The 18054-nt window shown below is 35.7% G+C and overlaps 1 protein-coding gene across 2 annotated transcripts in view; it reads left to right on the top strand.

Moving 5' to 3' along the window:
- Positions 1 to 18054, top strand: part of LOC149795471 (matrix metalloproteinase-21-like) — a 168455-nt gene that overhangs the window by 39078 nt on the left and 111323 nt on the right. The window contains exon 1 of one of the 2 annotated variants that reach the window (XM_089965263.1): positions 1039 to 1227. The exons of the other annotated variant lie outside the window; for it this stretch is intronic. The gene's annotated coding sequence lies outside the window, so the exon portion shown is untranslated. Of the gene's footprint in view, positions 1 to 1038; positions 1228 to 18054 lie in introns of those variants that run through there. 2 annotated transcript variants of the gene reach the window in all.

Raw genomic sequence — 18054 nt, 5'->3', positions numbered from 1 at the left:
CGTCGTATATTTTAACTGTATCATCCTTGCTCTTTCGTACTTGTATCGCTTTTGGTAACGAACCTTTATGATAATACCTTTTTATCCTAATAACCTTTTTTTGTGGCTATATATAGCCTTACATACTGATGCGCCGTAAAATCCACAATCAATCAATGAATCAATGTTGCTATGCCCTAAACACCAAAACAAATCAACTGTTTACTAAATTCATATTTAAAATGAACATTAATAACAATAGATTTGTAGACATCTGACTGTATGATTCTTTGGTTTACCTTCTTTTTATTTTTGGACCAGAAATCTTTTTCTGACTAGAATCCACAGTCGAATTTCGATCAATCAAACTGATAATACAGCAAAAATATGGCCGGGAGAGCAAGCATCCATTCAGATGAAAATGTAAAATAGCAGCAAGAATTAGAACTTTTTTTTAAAGATAAAGCATAAACAGCAACAGAAGAAGTAACAATAGCAACCGTGACAACAGCAGTTGTAGCATGACCATCGTTGACAAGAAAAAAATAAAATACAATAACAAGCATAACGATGCTGACTTGGACTAGACTCGATGCGCATGCGTTAAAAATCTAGATAGTATGCGACTGGATGATAAAGGTGGTGTGTTACCAGACGCACAAAGAACTTTATACAAAAAAATAAATAAACTTATTTACGATTAATACAAGACGTAAGTCTCGCTGCATATCGTATCCTTGTTCACATTTAACAATATATTCTACTGTTGCATTCTGGTTTTCAGCTCAGACTTGAAACACGAGCTGAATTACAATAAGCAACGACACAATTAGCCTTTCTTCAAATAAGTCGGTACAAAAGGATTCATCAAGAATAACGTTGTCAAACAGTTCCTTTGATCTTTCACAAAAAGAAGTGAAGTAATATAGGCCATCCATATTCATCGGGACTCGCAACAAATTTTAATTTGCATGAAGCATCGGCATCTTTACTTTATTTTATTGAAACACGGACAAGATTAATTTAAAACTCACATATAAATTGCAGAAGGAAATAATAAAAGAAGAGTGAATCATGAAGTATCGAGGATACTTGTAAGTCTTCAACAACTCGGCACACGTAAAATGTATAGATTGTGGTATATGAGTCATACAATGGGCTAGACCAGAGGTATATACATATATCTGTATTAAGCTGCACTTCGGCAGTTGACAGTCTTGAAGGACTGAACTCGAAAAGTCATTTCAGGTAAGTTTCTTCTTTTTTCAGGGAAATTAAGAGAATATCTTTGTGGGAAATGCGGCGATCTCCGCCGTGCAACATAAACTCTCATATTCTGTCGCTATCGTGAGCCAACTATCTGATTCAACGATAATATAAAGCGTGCTTACAATCAGTGATTGAAATAACTTGCATAATATTTTTCAGATTGTTATTGCGTCAGTGGTTGTCGGATGGGAGCAATGATGACCATTTTTTAAAATCAGTTTTATTGTACAATATGCACAAGTAACACCGAACTAGGCTCTAGTTTGGATTCAGTCAAACGCATTCTGTTTGATTCGGATACCCTGCATTTTATACGTCTGTCCAATGCAAATTCTCTAGCACAGCGAAGAAAGTTGAAACAGGCTGAATGCATGAAGCTGCAGATTATCGTACTACCCGATTATCGACCTAACATAAGTACCACGATGTTTCGATTAAGTGGATTCGTGGATGGCATGGTGGCAATAACATGATGTATATGGTAGCTCTCAATCGCCCGATTAGATCAAGCTACAGGTGTTTTATAGTTAAAATCCCGAACAGGTAGCACGCATACAAAGACACAATTTAAAAACAAGATCACTTTTATCTTCTCGCCCTGAGCTTTCCCTTTGAATTCGTTGCGCTCGGTGGGTGCAGTCTGTTGCCTGTAATCCATTTACGAGTGGATCATATCTAATTCATAGATTTCATTGATATTTCTCATCTATAAGTTTACATATACACTGTCTGCCCCTATTAGCATACTGTGAATGACAAATTGTATCATCTGTGCAAGGGCACCCTATGGTTTTTATCAGAATCAAAAATAGTTGGTCAGCATTATATTTCTCTCAGCAATTTTGCAACACGTTTATTCTTGTTTATTCTTCGTTGTCTTGATAGAAGTCAATAACAGCAAGACCATCACCATTGCTACTACTGATACAACTACTGCGATTATTAATTACCAGCAGCAAACCACCAGTAACACTACAGTTTATCCTCCTACTTCCGCTACCAAACACAAGTCATCACTACCACCACCACCGTTTTTATTACTACTGCTGCAGCTGATAGCTGCTTCAACAACATCAGCTTCAACAACTACAACCACTATTACTACTACTGTTGCTACTACTTCTACTACTAGCACCAAAGCCAACACCGCACCACAGTTGCTTCTACCATTACAGCTACTGCTACTAATACCATCATTATCACCACTAGCCTTACCACGATTACTACTACTGCTGCTGTTATTACTAATTTCACTACTATACTACTATCACTACTACTACTGCTGCTGCTACTACTAAGTGTATTGTCTATACTTGCCAGAAATTAGGAGTTTACTATCGTATGACGTGCCAAGACTTTAATTCAATTAGTAGTACTCGAAAAGCAAGATAGGTGGAATTTATCTGAGAATAATGAGGAACAAAGTCAGGGGGAGCATTTTTTTGGGGGGTGTGCAGATCTTGGCATAATTAATAGGTGGTGTGCAAACACTACACTATTACATATATTATTAATTTCTTTTCATGCCAGAAAGCAAATTTGTTGGTTAAAAAAGTGAACGAAAATATATTATTTGAATTTATAAAGTAGGGCAGTGTAATTTGCAGAAAAGAACTGTATGAATGCCAGCCTGTAATAGATCAACACTCCAGACGGTGAAGGTCACACTCTCAAATCACTTGCCAATTTTTATTATTACAGAGTGAGGGAAGAATGATTCTCTCTGCTGTTTACAAATGTGGTTTACTGTTAGAAAACTTGACTTATTTAAAGCGAGTTCATACTGCCAAACGTATATACGCCGCCCAGCCTGAGTAAATATCGCGTTATCATAGTAATTTCTAATCGGATTTGAGACAAAACATTTTACTTTGTTTTTATTGCGAAGTATGTCTTGGTAAATAGTATTTTACTGCGGGCCCATTTATACCAATCATTGATTTATTTAACAAAAACATTTATATGGAGAGAGAGAGAGAGAGAGACAGACAGACAGACAGAGACTGAGAGAAAGAGACAGAGATATATATATAGCTGCGGAAACTCTACTATATACATCATGTCAGAAAGATTTATCGGATACTCTTGGAAGTTTTACGTGCCATTGTTACGATGTATGCGGGGTGGTCGAGAAACCGTCATTAATAATTTATTATACCTTTGTTAATTTATAATTGTGGGTGTATCAGCTAGCAGATCTTCAATGATATCATTTTACAAATAGGTAGATTTTTTCTCTGACAAGTTTTAGATGAGTGGATTATATTCTTATGTCACGTGTTTAGGCTCGAATAAACAGTAACTCAAGAGTGAAAGCAAGCTTGAAAAAATACAATAATTTATTTTCCTGGAAAAATTATGTAAAAATGAAGAAAGAAAAAAATGAATTTATTGTTTTATAGAATCAAATCCAAAATAATCCAAGAATAAAATTTGAGTAGTCCTAATAACAAAATGTTCTACAGATTTCAAGTTCGAATCCCGACGAAGAATCCAAGATGGAAGACGATGACATATGCTGTAATCTGTAGTTTAGAAATTTATAGGTCCTTGTAAAAACAAGAATTATCACTCCAGTGTTGGAAATCTAAAAAAATGTCTTATAAGAACTGTCATTGATTAAGAATCTCACATGAGCACATGTCTTTTCCAGGAAAAAAGAATTAATCCTTTTGAATCCAAATTATTTGAAATAACTCCCTTTCCAAGTAATTTGAAATAACTTCAAACAGCACAACATTCAGCTTCCAGTGTAACAACCCAACTTCTGCTGATAATAATTCTCCAAAACAAAGGTTATATCGTCTTCTAAAACGTAAACAGGGGGTCACGTGATAATGTTCTGGAAGCTCGTAGAAATTAGGCGCTTGTTAAAGATCACGTCCACCCAGTGTGGCCTTGACGAAAACCCATTATTTTACTCTAAGAAATATTCAGAAATTGTTTACATCTTAAACACATAGTCCCATCATGACCTCGACAACAACCAATCATTTTAAAATAAAAATATAACTTGTTTACATGGTTGCTAAAAATTTTGAATCAAGGTCAGGATTTAGATCAACATCTGGTGTTTATAAACTAACAGCCAAGGTCAAATTATTTTCTGAAAAAAGTATCATCTCTAGTGAATAAATTTACATTACATTGGCATATAATAATAAAAAAAATAATCTAAAACTTAAAACTGACAAACAATTAAATTGAAACAAATATATAATAAATCATATATAATTAAATAAAATATACATAACAATATATCATGCTGGTCTGACCATATCCAGACTACACCGTTCGATATCTGTTCTTTTCCATTTCCTCAGACTCACCCACCACTATCTGTTCTTCTTCAGTCCCTCACACTACACCCATCACTATCTGTTCTTCTCCAGTCCACTCCGGTGGCCTAGTGGTTAGAGCGTCCGCCTCGGATGCGAGAGGTCGCGGGTTCGAACCCGGACCGTGTCATACCAAATACTTATAAAAATGGTACTAACAGCTGCTTCTCTAGGCGCACAGCATTATGAGGTTAGAGTTAGTACTGCCCAGTGTTACACATCACTATAAACTGAGACACTGCAGACATCGTAGCGATATGACTGAACAATTGTTAAAGCTACGTTAAAAATCCAAATCACACACACACACACACACACACACACACACACACTGTTTTTCTCCATTCCTTCATACTACACCCATCGCTATGTTTTCCGCCATTCAGTAGACATCTGATAGTGTTATATATGGAAATATGTCTATACTTCACAATTTTGAAACAAACACACCCAAAATAAATCCTTTTTTTAAATTTTAAATTAAATATTGCTATTAAACTGCATAGCACGCAAGGAAGTCAGAGAAATGTCGCCTAATGTACTAACATTTTTCTGCGTGAGCGCGTTTGTGATGCATATGTGTGTACCATTGTATGAAGTTTGTTTATTTTATGACCCTTTATTAGATTTACTTAAGATACAGTATTTATCGGTTTTGTTTTTACTGTAAATATGTTGTTTCCTACAAGTAAGAACTGCCAGGGGTCAGATATGTATCATCATAAAGGAGATAATAACCAATAAAAAAATTGTCATCAATGTTTGGTCTTCATTTTAGAATGTTTTAATTTTGGTAATATTATTGTTATTTTTTTATATTTCCACCTTGTAACTTCTGTTATGTAATATATGTTTTAAGTCGGAACACGGCTCTTACACGGTGAGGTTAATTTATTTTAAGTTTTACATGCCTATTAAAAGCAAATACAGTATTTGTGTATGAGAGAGAGAGAGAGAGAGAGAGAGAGCACATAAAAAAGGGACCCTGGGTGGCCGAGTGCTCTGATGGCCTAGTTTGGCCGAGTGGACTGATGGCCCTGGGTGGCCGAGTGGTCTGATGGGCTGACCTTTACAGATCACGCATAACTCATCTCTCCGTGTGTTTTCGAATCTCGGCTCGACCAACGAGCCAATATTGTGCAGAAAAATGGCGTTAAACCTTACAAACATTGAACCTTAATTAAACAAAAACAACAAATTTAATCAGCGTTAGGTTAAGACATGTACATTTATTATTAGAGAAAGTTGACAACAAAAATAAACATCGATTTCAATCTTGATTACATGCATTTAGAAGAATGGTGAGTATTTTGGTATACAAATTACTTGTGGTCAAGGTTAAAATAGGCTAAAATAAGCATATGTTTTCCTTTTCATTTGACACAAATGAAATGGAACAGTGTTAGAACTAGAAGTTTACAAGATTGATGGTAATTGTGTGTTATTTTTGGACCATGTAAACGAGAATAATAACTTTATCGCTTGAATCTGAAATGCTAATTTCCTCGAAGTGTGATAAAGCACGTATATGAAGTCATTTAGGATTAATTGCTGTAAATTAAAGAAACATGAAGTTTATACAATAGGAAAAGAAACTGCTTTCATTTTATAATGAATACATTTTGTTTCCAATGTGCAATTTATATAATATCGACCTTCTATATGAATTGCAACTTACTTGTCATTGGTACGTGCGCCTGATTTGATTGGACTGTTGGACAAGACACGATTCCAATTATATATATATATATATATATATATATATATATATATATATATATATATATATATATATATATATATATATATATATATATATATATATATATATATATATATATATATATTAAACTTCATGTACTAAAATGTTTAGTTTGTGAACGAATTTAGACGTAAAGAAGTTGTAAAATTACATTTTCTGACAGTAATGGATCTATGATTGGTTTTTGCTCGAGGTTCACTCATTCTTTTTACATCTGATACAACTTAAACAACATCTGAGTTGTGACGTAAACCATTCGAAATTACACGCTGCCTTGCACATAAGATAAACCTTCACTTGAGGCTGTATTATATACAAGGGCTATTCTGGTACCATCGTCGTCACCAGTGAAAATGAATGACTTTTATATCCATCTGTATTATTATTATTATTATTATTATTATTGATATTATTTATATTAATGTCGCTGTTGCCTTGCTAATAAATTAGCTAAAAATCATTAAATTTTATATGTGTATTTAAGATACATTGATATCAGTATAGTGCATACTTTGGTATTGGATGTCAGTATAATGTATACTTTGGTATTGGATGTCAGTATAGTGCGTACTTTATATGGATGTCAATATAGTGCATACTTTGGTATGGCTGTTAATGTAATGCATACTTTGGTATTGGATGTCAGTATAGTGCATACTTTGGTATTGGATGTCAGTATAGTGTATACTTTGGTATTGGATGTCAGTATAGTGCATAATTTGGTATTGGATGTCAATATAGTGCATACTTTATATGGATGTTAATATAGTGCATACTTTGGTATGGCTGTTAATGTAATGCATACTTTGGTATTGGATGCCAGTATAGTGCATACTTTGGTATTGAATGTCAATATAGTGCATACTTTATATGGATGTCAATATAGTACGTACTTTATATGGATATTTATATAGTGCATACTTTATATTCATGTCATTATAGTGCATATTTTATATGGATGTTAATATATTGCATAACTGATATGGATGTCAATATAGTGCAGACTTTGGTATGGATGCTAATATAGTGCAGACTTTGGTATGACTGTCAATATGTGCATATTTTGGTATGTGTGTCAATATAGTGCATACGTTGGTATGGGTGTTAATATGGTACATGCTATGGTATGCCTGACAGTATAGAAGATACTCTGGTATGGATGTCAGTGTGGTGCATACTGTGACATGGATGTCAAGATCGTTGATACTTCAGTATGGATGTCAGTAAGTGCATACTTTGGTATGGATGTCAGTGTGGTGCTACTGTGTCACGTTTGCCAATATGATGCATAATTTTGTATGGATGTCAATATAGTGTATACTATTGTATGGATGCCAGTATGGTACATACCATGGTATGTATGTCAGTATAGAACACACTGTGATATAGATGTTATTTGGTGCATACAGTGAAATTGATGTCAATATAGTGCCTACTTTGATATGGATGTAAGTGTGGTTTATACTGTTACATGGATGCCAATGTAGTGCCTGTTTTGGATGTCAGTATAGAACATACTTTGGTATGGATGTTAAGTGTGTGCATACTGTGACATGGATGTTAATATAGTGCACACTTTGGTATGGTATGAGCATGGTACATACTATTGTATCTATGTTAGTATAGAGCATACTGTGGTATCGATGTCAGTGTGGTGCATACTTTGGTACGGATGTCAGTGTGGTGCATAATTTGACACGGATGTTAATATACTACATACTGTGGCATGGGTGTCCATTTAGTGTTAACTTTGGATTTGGTATCAGTATGCTGCATACTATATCATGGGTTTTAATATAGTGCATACTTTGATATGGATATCGATATAATGCATATTGTGGTATGGATGGTAATATGGTGCATACTTTAGTATGGATGTCAGTATACTACATTCTTTGGTATATATGACTGTATAGTACATACTTTTGGTATTGATTTCAATACGGTGCTTACTGTGGTATTGATTTCAATATAGTGCATACTATGTTATGGATGTCAGTATGGTGCGTACTATGACTCATTTACATGGATACAACTGTGGTCATATAGTTTTAAGAAATATTTTCTTTGTTTATTTATTTTCTTCTTTTTTTTGTTGTTGTTTTTAAGTGTAAAAACTACATGTTTCTTTTTCCTTCTCGAAGATGAAACATTTTGTAACAGGCCAGATCTACTGCTGCCAACTTAACACGTGCATCAGTCTTTCTTATCACAAATATCATTTTCTGTGCCATTTAAGGATATAGTACTAACCCTCATGCTGAGAACACAGATACATAAACATATGACCTGTGTAGTGTCTTACAGCACCAACAAACAAACCAGACCTTTGTCATGGGCACATAGAAAATGACAGTGTTCTCTTTTCTAGCTATTTGAAACATCTTTCTTCTGATCGGTATTAGTAATATACAGCCGAATAATTTTAGGCTGGTATACACATCCTGATTTAAAACACAATTTGAGTAATAAATGATTGAAAGAATGAACTGAACCTCAATACTCAGTGGCGGATTTAGACAATGGCAGAACTGGTGTAAGCAGCCGTTCAGGCAACCATCCTCAGTCCTCTCTTGGTGACATTGTGTCTTAGATCCAGGATCTGAATTTATCATGCCTCGACAACATTCATATTTTCATTAGATCATAATGTTCCTGAACCAGTGGTGTTCGGTTGACGACTTATTCTCCTGAATTAGGCAATATCTTGATCAATTTTACTTTATGAACATCAAGAGCTTGTACTGTGTAGCAGTCGTTACAAATACCAACAAATGATTCATCCACATTTAGTACGACATTGAAGGGCCTGTCCCCATTTTCTATGTTTTATGCTGTCATACACTGTTCTACGGTAAAAATACGGTTTTTACTTGTTTCGATCTGAAATGCATTGAAAGATGTAAGCCAACAGAAACTCCTAGAAAAAAGAATGGTTTCATCTGGAACTTTTTGTCCGTTTTCAGCCTGGCTGATAGTTTGAGGCTAGACTTATCTCAGATTTGATTTTACGTCCAGAAAACCTCGTTCCACCCACTTAAAAGTCGATGATAATATGCAGCACCTTCAGTAGTTACTATCTTACCTCCGTGTCGATTTGTGCCACCTGGCGATGCAAGACACCCCATGCGCTGGTTGTTCGTGTTGCATTTCAGGTGTTAAAATATTGTTCAGATATTTTGTTCTGAAGCATGAATTTTTACAGAGTTTGTAACAGTAAGCATTGATGCACGTGTTCAATGTGATTACAGTAAGCATTGATGCACGTGTTCAATGTGATACAGTAAGCATTGATGCACGTGTTCAGTGTGATACAGTAAGCATTGATGCACGTGTTCAGTGTGATACAGTAAACATTGATGCACGTCTTCATTGTGATACAGTAAGCATTGATGCACGTGTTCAATGTGATTACAGTAAGCATTGATGCACGTGTTCAATGTGATACAGTAAGCATTGATGCACGTGTTCAGTGTGATACAGTAAACATTGATGAACGTCTTCATTGTGATACAGTAAGCATTGATGCACGTGTTCAATGTGATTACAGTAAGCATTGATGCACATGTTTAATGTGATACAGTAAGCATTGATGCACGCGTTCAATGTGATACAGTAAGCATTGATGCACGTGTTCAATGTGATACAGTAAGCATTGATGCACGTGTTCAGTGTGATACAGTAAACATTGATGCACGTCTTCATTGTGATACAGTAAGCATTGATGCACGTGTTCAATGTGATTACAGTAAGCATTGCTGCACGTGTTCAATGTGATACAGTAAGCATTGATGCACGTGTTCAATGTGATTACAGTAAGCATTGATGCACGTGTTCAGTGTGATACAGTAAGCATTGATGCACGTGTTCAATGTGATACAGTAAGCATTGATGCACGTGTTCATTGTGATACAGTAAACATTGATGAACGTCTTCATTGTGATACAGTAAGCATTGATGCACGTGTTCAATGTGATTACAGTAAGCATTGATGCACATGTTTAATGTGATACAGTAAGCATTGATGCACGCGTTCAATGTGATACAGTAAGCATTGATGCACGTGTTCAATGTGATACAGTAAGCATTGATGCACGTGTTCAGTGTGATACAGTAAACATTGATGCACGTCTTCATTGTGATACAGTAAGCATTGATGCACGTGTTCAATGTGATTACAGTAAGCATTGATGCACGTGTTCAATGTGATACAGTAAGCATTGATGCACGTGTTCAATGTGATACAGTAAGCATTGATGCACGTGTTCAGTGTGATACAGTAAGCATTGATGCACGTGTTCAATGTGATACAGTAAGCATTGATGCACGTGTTCAGTGTGATACAGTAAACATTGATGCACGTCTTCATTGTGATACAGTAAGCATTGATGCACGTGTTCAGTGTGATACAGTAAGCATTGATGCACGTGTTCAATGTGATACAGTAAGCATTGATGCACGTGTTCAGTGTGATACAGTAAACATTGATGCACGTCTTCATTGTGATACAGTAAGCATTGATGCACGTGTTCAATGTGATTACAGTAAGCATTGATGCACGTGTTCAATGTGATACAGTAAGCATTGATGCACGTGTTCAATGTGATACAGTAAGTATTGATGCACGTGTTCAGTGTGATACAGTGAGCATTGATGCACGTGTTCAATGTGATACAGTAAGCATTGATGCACGTGTTCAATGTGATACAGTAAGCATTGATGCACGTCTTCATTGTGATACAGTAAGCATTGATGCACGTGTTCAATGTGATTACAGTAAGCATTGATGCACGTGTTCAATGTGATACAGTAAGCATTGATGCACGCGTTAAATGTGATACAGTAAGCATTGATGCACGTGTTCAATGTGATACAGTAAGCATTGATGCACGTGTTCAATGTGATTACAGTAAGCATTGATGCACGTGTTCAATGTGATACAGTAAGCATTGATGCATGTGTTCAGTGTGATACAGTAAACATTGATGCACATGTTCAATGTGATACAGTAAGCATTGATGCACGTGTTCAATGTGATTACAGTAAGCATTGATGCACGTGTTCAGTGTGATTACAGTAAGCACTGATGGACATCTTCAATGTGATTATAAAGACCCATACTACTGTGATTTCTTGGTTGGTTGGTTCATCGTGGGTTTTACGGGATTAACAGCACGGTATGGGGATATAGAGCTAAATAAAGGTTATATGCTGGAGATTTATGTGTCAAAAGGTTTATTACCAACGAGCGATAAATGTACAAAACCACTACGATGAGATTTCGAGGATAATATACGAAGGTTCCCTATCAACGGGGTATATAAATGATATGTATCAAGGATAGTTAGATAAATGCAAGGTAAATTAGGGTGATTAACATTGCAGATGAAAGTTTATAAAATACTTGTATGAAATAGTTGCACACAAATTATTTTTAAAAATGGATGTTAACTTCCTTTAAGAAATTTAAATACAAGAAACCTTTGCCGTATGAAAAAGTTGTTTCATGTGCTAAACATTGTAGGGAAGAGCGTATAGGTTGAAAATCGAAACAATCTATCAGTGTTTCGTGGTGATGGGTTCATTGGAAAAACGCACCCAAGTGGGTCTTCGCCCTTTAATACGAAGAAGCGTGCTATACAAGTATGATCAATTAAAATTCTTGTAATGATTACATCGTTCCTGTTGATGGTTCTGTAGAAAGGAGGCCATTCGCCTAAGGTAGGTTGAGCCCATTAAGCTTGTTATTGGCCTGCCACTTACTAAATAAGGATGTTTGTTATACCAAGTTTAATGTCAAGTGTATGTATTGCATTTAAAATCAGATGGTTGTGGAGACAAGGCTAATGTAGCAGCGCTGTCTGCTTTTTCATTGCCTTTAATACTGACATGGCTGGTAACCAACACTGAACCATATTGTGAGAATTACAAAACTCCATGTGATTGAAGAGAATATTGGTCTTTAATGGGGTTTTCCACTTCCTATTCTATAGTCCGACGTACAGATAGCGCATCGGAGATGATAGAGTTCAAAATATGTTTGGTCTCGGTATATTTCAGGGCAGAGTTTATTCTCCTGATTTCTGCTGAAAATATCGATGGACAATCTGGCATGCGAAGTTTTGTGGTGAGAGTTCTACTAATGAAGGTTGCAGTCACCTTTTCGCCATTCTTTGAGCCATCAGTGTAAATTCTTGTGTAGTTCTTAAATATGGCGAGAAGTTTCTTTTAAGAGTTATGAAAAACGGAAGGATTTTTTCCCCGGGTATTTTCTTTCCTTTGATGCAGCGTAAAAAGTTATTTGGGTTGTTTTTGAAGCCTGGAAGATGTTACAGAAACAAGCTCCTTGTGCATTTTTAAAAGGTCAATTTTTGTACTGTCAAGGATGGAAGGTGTTATAATGCCAAAGGTAGAAATGAAACATGATTTTATTTGGTATAATGTATTGCATCTGGGTTGGAAAACAGACGCAAAACCAGGATTTAAAGGATTGGATCTTAATATCATGGCATATTATTGAGATAATGTTTCTCTGCGATGAGATAAAGGTGGCTCATTTACTTCAGCCAAAAGGCTTTCTCATGGGAATGTTCTAAACGCTCCCAAAGCGATTAATATGGCTTGATTGTGGGACGCCTACACACGAGGCCAGGCACACTTTGAATGGCCGATACCCGATGGACCACTAACGGTAGGACACGATCAACTTTCATTTAAATAAAGCATCTCAAAAGCAGTTAAAGAACAACCATTAAATTATGCAATATCTCACAGTCTTTCATAATGACTGAAGATGACAGTACTGAATAGTGACACTTTAAACGTAGTTGTAACTAATGCAACGAAGAAGCTAGTGGCAACGCAACTGGGAATAACTGAATTATTTTTGTGGTTTTTTTTTATTGCCAACGCATTTCTATATTCGCCATCATGAATTTCTCTATCGGTATCGTCCATTCAACTGTGCGTGCCTGTCCTCATGCAAAGCGTCACACGAGGTTCGAGTACCATGAAATTGTTATTTCCGCTAAGATGGAGGATGCCAGTTTACTGCAGTCTCACGAGTACCGGAAGTGTGACGCAGGTGTCAGTGAAAAAATGTTCTTGGATGTGAAGAAGTGTTATGTATTGAGCTACTTACAAGCAAGTTGACACTTGTGCGTATGCAATACATACGTTTTGTTGATGAAATGACATTGTTAATACAGCGTTCCTTTACCTCTCTCGCAACATCTTTTAATTAAATTAAACAGTGTAAAGCTATAAAGTAGGAGGCGTCGGAATCTACTTCAAGGTAGATTAAAAGCAGCAGTTGTTTCGCTAACAATTAGTTGCAAAATAGAATTCCCAGATGGTTAAATGAGAAATATTTCGTAAATTGTGTAATAATTCCACTTTTTTTATACTTTGGGTACAGTGTTGTGCCCTCGAAAGCTCGAAAACAGAAATTACGCTATTTGTTTAATAAATTTCACATGAAATTAACGCCAACTAAAGTTTACTATATATAAAAGGAATTCGTTCTAGAATTTCAAATATCGTTTCGAGTACCATTTTTGAAAAGTACTTGTTGATACTATCATTTGACTAAGTCCCTAAACATCCGTTGTTTCTGAAATAGGATGTATAACACTTTATTAATAATAAATACTACCCTTCTTCAGCAAGTTAACTTAAATGTTTCATCGCAGTTTTTATAAGCATGTCTTTGGTACGTTTATATGGCTGCATTTGCAAAAAATACCATAATTCCTTAGTGACGGATATACTTTAATTCAAAGTTGGCCTTAGTTACTCATTCTTCAACTGTTCCGTGACAATTGTATAGTTACGTATACTCAGAATAGAAAATACGAGTGCTGTCCGTGGAGAGTATCGCTAAAAGAAAACACATTTTGTGTGAGTTTCCTGACAAGTAAGAATTTTGTTCTCTTTTAGTAAATACTTCTTTTGGTAATCCTAAACATGATGTTGCTAATTTAGTAAAGACAAGCTGTTTCCACATTATTAAAGAGAAATGCTTCGCGTAAGTCAGATAACACACACACACACACACACGGCATTCTTAAAATTATGAGAATTGTTATGCAACGATATCGGACGGATCCCAGACGACGTTTAGCAAGAAATGTAGGTCACTACAACCATATTTCCCCTTTCTATGTGTACTAACAAAAGTGATAAAAAGAATGCACGTATCAAGTATCATGATCGTACCTCTAACGATCTCTGGGAAAATGCTACACGTAAATATATTGAATGATTGGAGCATGAAATGTGCAGGCATATCGGTTGGTAAGTACCTTCTGCCTGCTTGGATTTCAAATGCGAATGCACCTTTCACATTTCATGACTCTATATTCTAAAAAATCTGTGCTCACGTGACCTTGTATGTCTTTATAAACTACTTTCACTAACAGTTAGTAATACTTTCACAGAAGAACGTACCATTTAGTGATATTTCGATCATTTGAAATTTGGGACATGCCACAAAATACAAACCGATCTTCCAGCGCACCTAAGGGTTTTTGAAGTACTTTGCCACATTATAAATGATGGATATGTCTACCTTTCATTTGTGTGATAACCTTTTTTGTGCTCAAGTATCACCCTTAATTTTATCTGCCAACATTCATAATGAAAGTTTCCAGACTTATTTTCGAGTCTTACGTCTTTTCTAGTCAAACCCGTAACGTGTCTGATGTATCTGTGCAGTCACTATAAACTCATATCTGACTAGAAGGATGCCAAAAATGCAGAAAAGATCAATTTTTTGAAGCAAGTTATTATCTCCTTTTAGATCACACATTTTGTTCTAAAGCTGCTATTTTGCACGATTCTGTCTGTCATCACACCCTCTTATCTCTGCGCGCACAGGAAACGGCATGGAGAGATTATATCATTGATTAAAAAAGATGTACACGTTTCTTTTCCATCGTGCATGCTAGTTATACCATTCTCCTATTATTGCCGACCTTTCTTTCGTTTAAAGCTGAGAAAGACAGTATAATGTTGAATGTGTTGGTATGCCTTTAGTCTCGAATATTCTGATGTGCCAGTATCCTGGATTGTGACGATGTGCTAACAGTTTTTTGATGTATCACAGCAATTTAATCCAACATGTCTTTGTCTGAATTCACTGTAATTCCAAATTAATGTTTCTGTCCAAGAATATTATTGAGCACTTTGTAATTCCAGTGAATAATAATTTCAGTAAATTAATCCACCCAAATAAAAAATTGAACACAACAATAACAATGATTCTGATTCAGATGTTAAGGAAAGAATGAGTATATTTTGTCAAGGAAATAAGATTATATACCCCTCTACATGACCTAGGTCGCAATTACCATTTTCTGGAGATAATCCGTTACTTAGTGGAATTTTACTTTCTCGATACATAGAGATATATCACACGTGATTTCATTGTACGACACTTTTCAAAATGAACGTTTCAATTTTTCATCTTTCGTACTTATAAAATCCTGGATTAAACGATCTGAAGCAATATATTATATGACTGTGCTATCCAGGCCCCGAAAGATAACAATCAGACGGACAGACAAATGCAGACTGACAGACACATAGACTTGTTGATTGCCTGATAGACATACATGCACTTTTACTTTGGTGTTTAGGTAGATTGTTTGGAAATTTGCTGGTTTAAAATTGCTCTTCAGTGTGTCTCTCTTGTAGAAGAATATAAAGAAAATGTAAGATTACATTTTTAAGAAATAATCTCTTTACAGATTCATCAAACGCTCTTTGATCATACAGCTTTGTCGTATACGCAAACGATTTTTGTCTCTATATGTCACACCTTTCACATTACAGACAACCAACGCTTTGATGATGACTATCCAATTCAAACTCAATTTTAAATGAAAGGAAATGAAAGAAAATAAAAATGCCGACAGGCACGCATAAAGTAAATCAAAGGAAACAACAATAATAAATCTAGAACCTTCGTGTATAAAAACCTTTTGTTTAACTACAAAATCAAAAAGAAATTAGTTGAACGAAACTGTCCTCAGATTGTCTTTATTGTCCCTCAGATTCAGTTCTCTTTCATAGGATGAGAGTTACACTCCCATGTTCAGTTCTTTTCTAGGATGACGGTCGGCGAGAGGTTGGGGGGTTCGAATCCCAGCCGAGTCATATCAGAGGCATAAAGTAGTAATAGCAGCTTCCTTACATGGCGATCAGCATTAAGAGGTTAGTGTTAGGACTGGTCGCCCAGGTGTCAGGATAATGAGACCAGGCGGGACATGATGCTACATGTCTGCGGCATGACGCCCCAGTGCTAGACATCACTATAAACTGGCCCACTGCAGACATCGTAGCAATATGACTTAAAAATTGTTAAAGCAACATTAATAATCCAATTAACACACCTCTTCATAGGACGACGGTTGAATTTATATATTCAGTTCTCTTTCATAGGATGACGATTTCATTTTACTGAACCTGTAGTATGTCATGGCACAGATGCCTTAGCATTTAAATTTATTGGACGCAGTCGTCAGAATGAATCAGATTTTTAAAAATGTTTGTTTGTCCTCTTCACTCCAACTAGTGACACTCCACTATCTAAAACAGTTTACACCTTTAAACATTTACGTTCTTATCGCAAAATACAGTAATTCTTTGCACGTATAGGACTGGTTCTGGTTTCCTTTTTTAGCGGGGATGGGGTGCGGATATATTTTGCTTTGTGGGTAGGGTGCTGTTAGTTGCAAAGCATTAATTAAATGTATATTTTCATTATTTCTCTCCCGCATGTAGTAATTGAATATTGGAACTTCAATTTGAAAAATATGGAATCTGGATTTACTACACTTTTACGTTTTCGCCCTCTACATAAAACTTTGGCTTAATCAAAAATCTGTTGTTTACTTAAGAGAACAATACGTTTCATCTTTTCTAGATTGATATTCAGCGGTAGGCGTGAATAATGCATTTGTCTGAACCGATGAGCACAGTTTCTTCATGTTAGGTTTTCTTAAAGAGTTTAGAAGATTTAACATATATTTTATGAAACGTTCACCATGTTTTAGTGCGTGATAAAACAGAATTGTTACAACGTTCTCCGTGTGTTAATGCGTGATAAAATAAAGGTGTTACAACGTTCACCACTTGATACAATCAAAGTGTTACAGCACTCGCCAGGTGAGCATACTGATAATCTTAGATATAATCTTAACCACATTATAGATTATTTCTGACTTTGATAATATTGGCTGTTGTTTAATCTTTAATGTGACTTTGTTTTGGTTTGCTTTTCTTTGGAGGGGGGATGGAGGCCCGGTGTGTGTGTGTGTGTGTGTGTGTGTGTGTGTGTTTGTGAAAGAATTGATAGGTATGAGCCGTTTCAAAACTATTATCCCTGTTGGTTATCATGCAATTATCCAATGATTGCCATGACCAACTGTATCATAGTTCTGTTACATTTTGCTATTGATATTTTTACATGTTGATTTTAATTGCACTTTTATCACATGATCAGCTGTATCGTGCCGAGGAATGAGAGCTAAATGCATTTCTCAAGGTCACACTGAGGAAGAAGACCCTTAAACCATCGACAATTGAATTACAAGCCTGACACTCTATAACGACTGAGCTACCACGATTCCTTTATCCCTTGGTTGTTATGGTATGGATATTTGTTTTACGGTATTGAATTAGCGTTGCATCTGTGGTTGCTAA

This window comes from Sinohyriopsis cumingii, chromosome 7, assembly GCF_028554795.1.
Source record: "Sinohyriopsis cumingii isolate HCF-2022 chromosome 7, ASM2855479v2, whole genome shotgun sequence".
Taxonomy (NCBI): domain Eukaryota; kingdom Metazoa; phylum Mollusca; class Bivalvia; order Unionida; family Unionidae; genus Sinohyriopsis; species Sinohyriopsis cumingii.
This window is presented reverse-complemented; position numbering and strand designations above follow the sequence as displayed.